This window comes from Chrysochloris asiatica, unplaced genomic scaffold, assembly GCF_000296735.1.
Source record: "Chrysochloris asiatica unplaced genomic scaffold, ChrAsi1.0 scaffold00288, whole genome shotgun sequence".
NCBI lineage: Eukaryota > Metazoa > Chordata > Mammalia > Afrosoricida > Chrysochloridae > Chrysochloris > Chrysochloris asiatica.
The window spans coordinates 2,118,662-2,130,459 of NW_006408806.1; the positions used below are offsets into that span (position 1 = coordinate 2,118,662).

The following is an 11,798-nucleotide window of genomic DNA, read 5'->3' on the forward strand; positions in this document are numbered from 1 at the left end:
CAAGGTCTGGTCCTTCCTTCCCAAACAATATAAAACATACAAAATCTCCTGTCATATTACATTTGGTATTTTGACATATGGAAGCATATTTTAAATACTCTTAAGGCATTTATTTATTAAAAGTTCTCTGCCAAGATTTCACATTAGCTTAAGATTTCAGTCTCTCCATTTCTCTACAGACACTTCTTCAGCAACCACATGGTGTGCCCCATGGTCAGCCTCTGTGTTCTCTAGGTGAGCCAACTGGATGCTAATACTGTTCTGCCACATGATAAAAGCTCCTAACTCAAACTCATGGGAAAAGGAGTGAGATTTCTGCAAACAGCACTTTAAGAAGAGGTACTTTTTGCTTATGAAAAGAAACCAGTGAGTCCTTTAAGAATCATAAAATGTAGTATTTTACGTATGATTTGGAGTGATAGATTCCGATGGTGCTTTGCTGGTCCAGGCTGCTAATACTCTTCTTGTTCCTGCTGTGGGTCCCCTTCATCAGGCATCACAAAGCCTTCATCTGTGGTGTAGAAAATGTCTACAATTCTCTGCAATACGAGGTCATTTTCCCTCTCATTCTCCTGGCAAATCAGTTCAATGTTCCTTAGCTTTCCAAAGTAGAACTCTCTCCTTCTCCAGGTCTTCAACAGTAAGACCTGTTGACCTGCTGCATGAACTCGGCTGCTTCATCATCCCCATTGCCCACATCAGGATTCCTTCTTACCACACCCAGGTCAGTCGTAGAAGTTGCAATAGTTCTGTGTTGAAACAGACCTCTGTGGATCTGCACTGCAGGTGCTGAGAGGTTTCTTTGGTTTATTCAGAGCTGGAGCAACAAGGGAAGGAGCCACTGCTGTTTCTTGACCTTATCTGGCAGCTACAGGGTCACAGTCTTTCCCATCATAGCTTGCATTGAAAAACTTCTTTAATCACTGAACAAATTCAAAATTGTCCTGAAATTTTCCTTTTCCAATTGTTCACTGGAAATATTTTGTCAGCACCCATTCTCTTAAAACCTGTTTGCAGAATTTGGAAGTTCTGGATATATTCATGTTCTAGCTTAGCTTGGAATTTCACTTCCTTCAAGGCAATTGTTGTTGTTGTTAGGTGCCATCGAGTTGGTACTGCCTCATAGCGACCCTATGCATGACAGAACAAAACACTGCCCAATCCTGGGCCAACCTCACAATTGTTGCCATGCTTGAGTGCATTGATGCTGCCACTTTCAAGGCTATGGAACCAGGGAAAAGCATGTCCATAAACTGACAGTAAGTAGACCCTGAGCACAACTTTGTCAGGTTCAACTGCAGAGACTCATTGACCCAAGCTAGCATGTAATGATGACTTAAGTCGTCACTGGTGACCGACGTTGAGTATATGTTCATTGCCATCATCTGAGATCTCTGACCAAGGACCTCCGCCACAGCCCTGAAGCCCTCTCACCAGGACTATGATTTTTATTCAGAATGCAATGGAGAGCTATTGCAGGATTTTGAATAGAGGAGTAGTCCAGCTTAATTTGTGAAAGGGCTACACTGGGTATTGGGTTGAAAATAGATTGCAGGGAACAAGGATGAAAGAAGGGAGGATACCCAAGATACAGATGATAGCATATCAGAACAGAGTGGCAGTTGTGGAGTTGGTGAGAAGTGGTTGGTTTGGATAGATGGAAGATAAAGCCAGTAGAATTTCTTGACAAAATGAATGTGGAATGTGAAAGAAAGAAGAGTAAAATGGACTCCAAATTTTCAGGTCTTAGAAAGATGCAGTAAACATTGGGATGAGGAAGGTTGTGGCTTTGTATTAGTTTTCTTTGTTGTGTAACAAATCGCCACAAACTTAGTGACTTAAAACAACATATTTGTTACCTCAAAGTTTCCATGGGCCAGGATAGTAAGCACAATTTAGCAGGATCTGCTTAGAATCTCTCAGGCCTGCAATTAAGTTTTAATTCTGCCCATCCACGTATCTCTTCCCAGATGTCCTCCTCATTTATTTCCCAATTTTGTTTTTTCCAATTCCAGAATTACACAGTTAGTCTGAAGTTCTTCCTCAGTGCCTTTCAAGGCCACCTCTGAGTAGCACTCTAGTAGAGAGCCTCTAAGTGTAAGTACAGGAGGAAGAAGCACAGCACTAGAGACAAGCATCATGTGGTCTGAACCATCTCCTTGTGAAATGTACGAGTGCCTTACTACCTCACCTCCTCTCAGTGTCATTTGATGCAAAACTACCGAAACTTTTTCAAAGGAAAAAAATTATGTAAAAAAATCATGAGTGCCTCAGAATTTCTAAACTTTTGTTGTTGTTGTCAGGTGCCATTGAGTCAGAACCAACTCATAGCGACCCCATGCACAGCAGAACGAAACAATGTCCGATCCTGGGCCAACCTCACTACCGCTGCCACACTTGAGTCCATCAATGATGCCACCTGGCTGATCCATCTTGTTGGGGGTCTTCCTCTTTTTCTCTGATCCTCCACCTTACCCAGCATGACATCCTTCTCCAACGATTGTTTCCTCCGGACAATATGTCTAAAGTATGAGAGACGAAGCTTAGCCATCCTGGCCTCCAAGGAGCACTCTGGCTGCACTTCTTCCAAAACAGATCTATTGGTTCTTTTGGCAGTCCATGGCACTTTCAGTATTCTCCTCCAACACCACAACTCAAAGGCATCAGTTCTTCTACAGTCTTCCTTATTCACTGTCCAGCTTTCACATGAATATGAAGTTATTGAAAATATCATGGCTTGAGTCAGGTGCACCTTAGTCCTCAAGCTGACATCAAGTCCAAAAGGTCTTGTGCAGCAGATTTGCCTAATGTAATACGTCATTAGGCAAATGTGCTGCACAAGACGTTACCTGCTAGCAAAATTTTTCTGTAGAAAAAATAAAAAATATCTGTAGCCAGACTTCATCAGGGAATGGCCACACATTCAAGTTGGATTCAGAAGGGAATAGGGAATGAGATATACCATTGCTGTTGTCAGATGAAGCTTGACCCATAGCAGAGAACATCAGAAGGATGTTTATATGTTTGCCTATGTTTTATTGACTATGTAATGAAATTGAACTGTGTAGATCATAACAAATTTGGATAACATTTTGATGAATGAGATTTCCAGAACTTGTTAAGAATTTAATTCTTCTTGGGTCAATAGTCAATGTTCATGCAAGTAGCATTCAAGAAATCAAATGATGTATTGGACAAATCTGTAGCAAAAGACCTTTTTTAAAGTGTTCAAAAGTAAAAATGTCTCTTTGATGACTAAGGTGTTCCTGACCAAGCAATGGCATTTTCAGCTATGCTCATGTGGAACCTATACATGGATCAAGAGGCAGTCATTAGAACAGAACAAGAGATGATAGCATGGTTTAAAATCAGAAAAAGTGTGACAGGGCTGTATTCTTTCACTTTACTTACTTGCAATGTACTGTATTCACAAGTTCTTAGTGAAGACCACTAGGAACGGGACACAGACCTGACTAAACACTGTACTAATGCTATGATCAATAGGTGTTTAATATTCCCAGAATCAACAGGACGGTGGTGAGTAGAACAACAGCACCATCAGCCAAGGTTCCATGAAGTTTGACTCTTGTTCCAAGGTGAAGTTATATCGCATCCAAGTACATCCTGCTTCTCACCTTGGAGGAAGTTTGAGTCTAGCCAGAGAAACCTTCAAATTGAAAGGCTTGACAGTTGTTCTACTTTGGACAATCAGTCACTGGAAACCCTATGGAGTATAGTTTTACTCTGACGCTCATGGGTTTGTTATGAATCATAATTAATTTGACAATAGTTGATAACTGGTAAAGTCTATTTTAAGTCACATTCTCATTTCCCTTTCCTTCCCAGGTGATCATGGCATTGGAAATGAGGTTAAAGGACAACATTCGGGCCTTAGTCATCATCTGTCCTCTGCTGGCACTGCATGAGTCTCATCAAATTTGGTCTTTGGTTAGTCACCTCTAACTGCTGTGATCTGGGCATCTCCCATGGCCTTCATTCATCAGTATTTGTAGAACATTTAATGGTTTCTCAGTCTAAAGACTGAGTTCCCAGTGATATTTGAAGCTATCCTGGAGTATGGCAACTTGCATGTGTTCTTCTGTGACTCTGTGGAACCCGTGTAATCTCAGGCCATCTATGTTTAGAACACCATTTGCTCTTTGTCTATATTGTTTTTACATCTGAACTTGCCATTGAACAACTGATGCTCCACAGTCCGTCCCTGGCCTTGTTTTGTTTTTTGTTTTTTTTTTTAATGTTTTATTGTGAATTATGTGATAGTTTACATGGGATAACATTAGTTTTACATTCATCCTATTGTATATCATTTCATTGCCATGGTTACAATCCCCTCCATGCATCATCAACCAACCAAAAAGTATTCCCTACAAGCCTGCCCCCTGGTCATCAGCACACAGCCCTTCTCCTTCTCTGGGTCTGAAGTCCCCAGCTGCTCCATCTCTCCACGTTATCATCTCTGCCTCCATCTCAGGCATCACTGCTTCTCTGGATAGGGTCGCATTCTCCGCTCTTCTCCCTTGATGGTCCAGGGACCATCACTCCTAGACTGTAAAGTTAATCACTCCCCTCTTTGGTACCAAACATCTACATTTACATTTCCTACCCTCACAATCAGGCCTGATAACAATTATTCACCATTGTATCACAAGAGACCTATCCGTATTTCCTTTCATCAGCCCTGCCTAGACAGATTGGATACTACTTAGTGGAGATTCTACCTTTCTCCATGCCCTCTGGATTTAGGTTCCCTCTTGAAAGTTTGTAATCCAGTCACTTCTTGCCTTTGTAGTCACCCCCCGCCCGCCCCCCCCCCATTTTGGCTAGTCAATTTCCAAGTTGCCCATCCCTGTCTACTTTGTGTATGGAGGGGGTGGGAGGGAATGATCATTTCATTGCCATGGTTACAATCCCTTCCATGCATCACCAACCAACCAAAGAGTATTCCCTACAAGCCTGCCCCCTGGTCATCAACACACAGCCCTTCTTCCTCTCTTTTGAGCTACTGCTTCCGTAGGTGTAGGTCAAATTCATCAAATTGTATCAGATTACTTTTTTTTTTGGCCTCTTCTTTTTCTAGTTAAGCTCTGATCATCCAATCATTGAAGCCAGGTTAAGTGGGTATTGTCTGCAAGTGTGGGTGCTCTTGTGCATATGCCCTCTCTTCTTATCAGCTAGATGCTTCACTCTCCATTCTAGTCATCTGTGGCTTTGTCACTGTCTCTGGGCTGAAGAGTCCCCAGGTCTTGCCACACTGCTGGTCAACCAGGTCTCCACCCAGATTCACAGGAGTCTATTGAATGTTGTAGGGCTTAGCTTGCAGCTTCATTGCTGTTTTTCCCTCACTTCCCCTTATTGGTGACAAACGTGGTCACTAATCAGAGTGTATATTCCTATTGAGTCTTAGTCATGGAAAGGGGTTTGCTTTGAGGAGACTTGCCTTGATGTCTCCTGGGTAAGCAACTTGCTTATTCTTGTAGTAATCAGTCGGTCTGCCTATATTGTTTTGTATTTTTCCTGTCGGTCTTTCTTTCAAGAAGTATCTTCTGTTCTTCTAGATGCTCCAGGCTGGTCTCTTGTCCTGTCAAGTGGAAATTTCCCACTTCTGAAGATTCTGGATGTTGTTCGGGATTCCACCTATGGTCTTATGTAATGCAGAGGCTTCGCAGGATGCCTCCTTCACTGGGCACGTTGTAGCCTCATTTTAGGTATTCCAAACCGTTACAGGCAGAAGACAGACTTACAAGTTGTCAATGGTGATATTTCTGGCTATTCCTTTCTCTCCCCCTCCAGTGTCTATTTTACAATATAATGCAAGGAAAACCAAGATTCAAAAGACAGCCTGGCCTTGTTTTTGCTAATGATATGGAGCTTTTCCACTGTCTCTTTCCACAGATGTCATTAGTTTGATTTCTGTGTATTCCATCTGATGAGGTCAATCCTTGATGTGAAGACAACTGATCCTTGATGTGAAGATTCATTCCTCTCGGTTGGTATTTTGAGATATTATATCTATAAGTATAGGTCAAGTTAATCAGATTGTAGCACTTTACACTTGTTTCATTTGTCAAATTTCTTGATCTTCCTCTAGTCGAGCTCTGATCATCAAGCCATCGAAGATAGGTCAAATGGGTACTACCTGCAAGTTTGGGCGTTCTTATGTGTCCACCCTCACTTCATTATCAGCTGGACACTTCACTTGCAGCTCTAGCATCCTGTGGTTAGGTCAATGTCCATGGGCTCAGGAATTCAAAGTCTCTCCAAACTTTGGCCAACCAGCCCATTCTCTTCTGTTTCTCACCTCAAGGTCTATAGGAATCTATAGAACATGTTCAAACTCAGCCCATATCTTCATTACTAACTTTCCTCCACTTCCACTCAAATGAAGACCAACATGGTTGCCAATGAGCTTACATGCCTGCTTGTGTGTTCCCTTTGAGTTGCAATCTTGGAGGGGGGTTTGTCCTGAAGGGACTTGATTGCTTGCCTTGATGGTTCCCCGGAAAACAGCTTGCTTGTTCTTGTAACAGACCAATATATTAATGTTTTTGTTTCTGATTTTTTTTTTTCCTGCTGGTCTGTCTTTCAGAAAATGTCTTCTATTCCTGTAGCTGCTCCAGGTTGATATACTTTATTATACAATATTTAAAAATTTGCATTAGTAAATATTACTATTAATCTCATTATACATATCTTTAAATATTAGGAAACTGTCAAGCTTATGGGTAACAGGTACATGTTTTATAAAATTTTAATTTTTACTTAACAGCATGATTTTTATCATGAGCAACAAATTCTTTCAGTTGTCCTTGAAATGACAGGCTCATTTTGTTTATATTCAAGACAATGTCTACCTATTACTCAAGTCTGACTAATCATAGTTCTCTGTCAATCAGTATTTCAAGTAAAAATGATGTTTCAAAAATAAAATGGCTAGCTCAAGTTGAAACTCGGTTGCTCAAGTGCTTTTACTGGAGAAAGACATCATACTTCAGTATACAGTGGAAGTGTTTTATGAATACTTCACATTTTGTCACATAATATTAATTAACATACTGAGGAGTTAGAAATTTAATATTAATTTTTTCTGCTTCACCGAAGACATTCTCCAGTGAAATTTTTTTTTTTAAATGAGAGTGTGTGATGGTGACTACTAGTAAAAATCAGTATCAATTCCCTGACTTGTATTAAAACACCAGTGATTTTATCCATGATTGCTTTTGCACCATTAGTGAAAATTCAATACAATGCAAATATATATAATGAATGAATATTTTCAACATAGTTTTGACTTTAAATGCTCTTTGAAGAGGCCTTAAGTGGGCTAAGGATCCACAGTTAATCGTTTGAGAACCATTTGCCTACATACTAAGGCTCTGCGCCATGTTGGAGGTCTTGTTGTTTATTGGTAAGTATCCTGGACAATATTGAACATTTGATATCTTGCTTCTGTTGTCTTTCCACCAGAATGGATATTGTTGGCCTTGAACCTTTACAGGATTATTTTTTTTAAATGATAATTATTAAAATATGAAAAAATCAACAATGAAAGTAACACTTGGAAATAAGAATTAAAATAATTCTCCCTGATCCAGCACTACCAAAGGTAACCCCTTTTATCATTTCTTTTTAAGTTCTTTTAATTACTGCTATAATTCCAATGATCCCTTTATCTTAATTTCCTGCTTTGTCAACTTTAGGCTGTTGACTCCTCACATAAACCATAAGACATCTAAGTCATTTGTATTATTGTTCTTCACTTACACTCTACCTCAGTATAATAGCACTTCCTACTTATAGTTTTTGTTTATATCTGTGGCTGTACTTAAATATCTTTTTTTTTTTTTGCTATTCTTACCCACAGTGTAAGTACAGATCAGAGTGTCTGTTTTCTGCAGGCTGATGGATCCTAAGAAAAGCGTGGGGTGGGTGAAGGATTGAGTTACTCAAAACTAATATCTGCTCTTCAATTGACCACTGAGATAATTCATGGCCTTTCCCTTGTGGCAGAGTATGTGAAAGCCAAGGAGAGTCAAGAACGTCATATACCTCTGCATGGAAAAGTTAAGCAAGGGATAAAGTAGTCTCCTCCATCTACCAATAATCACATGACTTCTTACATTAAGAGTAGAGGAAATTGAGACCCCAAAAGAATGTGACCTACTCAGTGTTATTTAGTTAAGAACAGATGTTGGACTACAGTCTATTATATTCTTGTTGATGTTCTAATTATACTAGTATAATTAAAGTGGGTGAGAGTGAGAAAATTTCAATATTATATCTTTATAACCACTATCATTAAAAAATGATAATTTTAACTATTAATCAATTTATTTATTCCTGTGTGAAATAAACTATTTTTTATTAGTATTTGTTTTGTTGACTTAAAAATTTTGTTTCTTTTAAAGTATGAAAATTAATTCCCGAAATGATAAACTAAAGTCTTAAGAATATGTATTATTTAAACTTCCATTTCCATTTAAAATGGTTGAACTGAAAAAAATTCAGGTTCTGAATACTAGTTACCACGTATATAGAAAGGAAGAGCATTTTCTCTGTCCAACTGTACACATTTTATGTAATATTTATGAGCAAGATCCAGTTTCCACTTTAGTTATTGATTTGAAATTGAGCCTTTTGGTGTCAGAAATATAGACAGCAGGTATCTCCTATACTTAATTTATTCCCTCATAAATAGCAAGCAGTTTGATGCAGACAGTTTTATGTAGGATTTGTCACAGACTGTGCTTTGGAAATGTCTCACATTTCATTCAGTTTAATTCAGTTTTCTGCATAGAAAAATGTGGGCAAATATATTCTTCCTAGCTATATCTTGGAGACAAGATACTGTGACTTTTTAATTTTTGAAATTTACTTTGTTTTCCTGAAGGGGGTTACTAGGTCAGTAGCATATTTAACCTGTATGTAGCAAGTGAATATCTTTTTTTTAATGTTCATTGACACATTTTATTCTTTCTCTAGGAGATGCTTCCAAGGAGATAGTAAAAATTTAGCTGGATCCAATTTTAATGATTTATTACCTTTTGTATTAATAACTTTTGGGAATACATTGAAATATATAGAAACTCAAATATTAAGAGAGTGAGAGGATTAATGGAAGAAGATGCAAGGAGTGGTTAAATAATAAATTTCATGTACTAATTAATAAATGAGAGTAAATTCTACTCTGAAACATTTGTGAAGAATAGTGAATATATAGAGAACTCTTACACACTACACATTGGGGTCAATAAATATTAAGAGCTAAGGAGCTCTGGTAGCGTAGTGGTTACGAATCGGGCTGCGAACCTTAAGGTCAGCGGTTCGAAACTACCAGCCGCTCCGCGGGAGAAAGATGAGGCTTTCTACTCCCGTAAGAATTTACACCCTTGGAAACCCTGTACAGGGTCGCTATGGGTCGGAACCGACTCGACGGCACCTAACAACAACAACAACAACAATAGCCTTTGATGAGGAGAAATGGCCACCAAATGTTTGGCCACAGATGAGAAATTTACTCAAAGTAGATTCTAGATGTCTTTTGGGACAGAATCACTGTTACACTGTATCTTAAGACTTTATCCTCAAATAACAAATTCTTGGGCTGACCTTATGAATTTAGTCTGTTTTTGGGTGAGGTAAGTGAAAAGATGGTTATTGTCTCAGAGATATTTCCAGGACTATCTACTACAGTACATTCACTGTCCCCTCAGGACTGTTGGCTAATTGTAGGTTTGCTGAGGTGGTGGGCAGGAAAAGGCAAGTTCTGTTGTAGGTGATAACCAGGCAGAGTCACTTAAAGAGCTTAATGTAAAATTAGAGAAATAATGTCACATGAAAATATTTGACCAGTGGCTCCCCATTACGGAATCATTCTTTGGTACTAAAATGTATGTCATGGAAACTGCAGTGCTGATAATTCTGGAAGCCTACAAGGAACAATTATTGTTGTTGTTAAGTGCCGTGGAGTAGGTTGTGACTCATAGTGACCCTAGGGTTTCAGAGGTTTTTTTTTTTTAAGTCTCTGCAGGAACAGAAAGCCTCATCATTCTCCCATGGAGCGGCTCGTGAGCTCAAACCACTGATCTTGTAGTTCATGGTGCAGTGTTTTGTATGGAGTCATCTAACTCCCAGACAGACCATAGTAAAGCATATTTGGTTAGAAAATTGGGAGTTGTATGTATTTCAGTTTGCAATGCTGTGTGTGAGGAAGGCCAGCCTATGGAGAATCCCCATTGGGGCTGCTTCAAGACAATGAGAGTGGCCATGAGAGGTCATCTGATGTCTAGATTTTTATAAAAAAGATGCTACGGAACACTCTCTAAAGCTATAAAGAAAGAAAACAGACCATTTGTGAGGAGAAGAGTAGAGTACTGGCAATACAAAATAAATGCTATATTAATTCAGGTCCTCATGTCAGCTGTGAGGATGCTCTTGTTATCTTATTCTAGGACCCTAGGAGTCCTAGTGTAGCACTGTAGACTAAGAACTGGATGGCAAACTACAAGGTATGGTTCAAACCCACCAGTAGTTCCTTAGAAACCCTACAGAGGATCGTTATGAGTCAGAACTGACTTGACAATTAACAACAACATTACAGTGATTAGAATTTAAAGACAACCCAAAACACTGCAAACAACTCTTAAACTTAGGAGGACAAAGATCTGTGAAATGTGATAAATGCATTTTTTAAAAATAGTATTTCTTATTGGAAGCTTTCCATGCCTCTCTTCATTTTGAATTATGTTAATTCCATAACCATATCCCTCTGTCCCAAGTAAAAACAATCAACCAAACATCTACTTATTAACTAAAATCACCAGGTCCAACGTCTTTATTTTCTTATCAGAGTTTATTGATATTCATAGGAGGTACCATGCTACTATCAGAATTATATCCAGATTTTTATTTAAAAAAACTCAGAGAGAAAAATGTTTCCAGTAATTTTCATTCAATGTGAATGACAAGAATATTACAGCTATAAACATTGAAATAAGCATTTCATTTCTTCCTGAGGAAGTTTCATATTTTAAGCAATGAAAGGGGGTGGTGGTTCTATACTAGTTTTAAATTACATCATCTCTCATTTGTTTCTCATCTATATTTATGTTACTTTCAGACGAGCATAATACCAGCTGGAGTAGATAATGTAGAAAGTTTGCATGTCCTCTAGTATTTGGGACAGTCACCAATACACATCAAGTGGTTAAAAATTCTTTCAAAGTTTTGTTTCTCTAGGCAGCACAATGCACGAATTTGTGATTCTGTATTTGTGTTTTCTTACTTTTTCTCCTTTCTTATACAAGCATCTAGAATTTTATATCTGTTTCAAATTATGAACTGTTCAGGTGACTGCGTCTACCTACATAAAATTACACCATTAAGTTGTTTTGTTTATAAGTTTAAATCCACAGCTCATCATTAAAGCATAAATGCTGTGTCCCTCTTCTTTTAGCAGTAATAATGTTACAAAAGGCCTTGTGTGGTGCTGTAGCATAAGCATTGGACTGGCAACTGCAATTCAAACCCATCAGCAGCTCTCGAACTCTATACAGCATCATTATGAGTTGGAAGGGACTCAATAGCACACGACGTTACCAAAATGATAACCTAACACTGTATGCAACAGCTGGGGCTTGTTACTTACCTCATTTTCCTTGAATTGGTGGAGATGAAAGACTACACTCATTGTCCTAACACGAAGAAGGGTGAGTTTACCATATCCAGATGACTGATTTTTGCGTTTACCATATCCAGATGACTGATTTTTGCATTTATAG

General features: G+C 38.7%; 1 pseudogene; it reads right to left on the reverse strand.

Annotated features, from left to right (window-relative positions):
- Window positions 1–452: 452 nt before the first annotated feature.
- On the reverse strand, window positions 453–1,382 carry LOC102825066 (annotated as a pseudogene).
- Window positions 1,383–11,798: the final 10,416 nt, after the last annotated feature.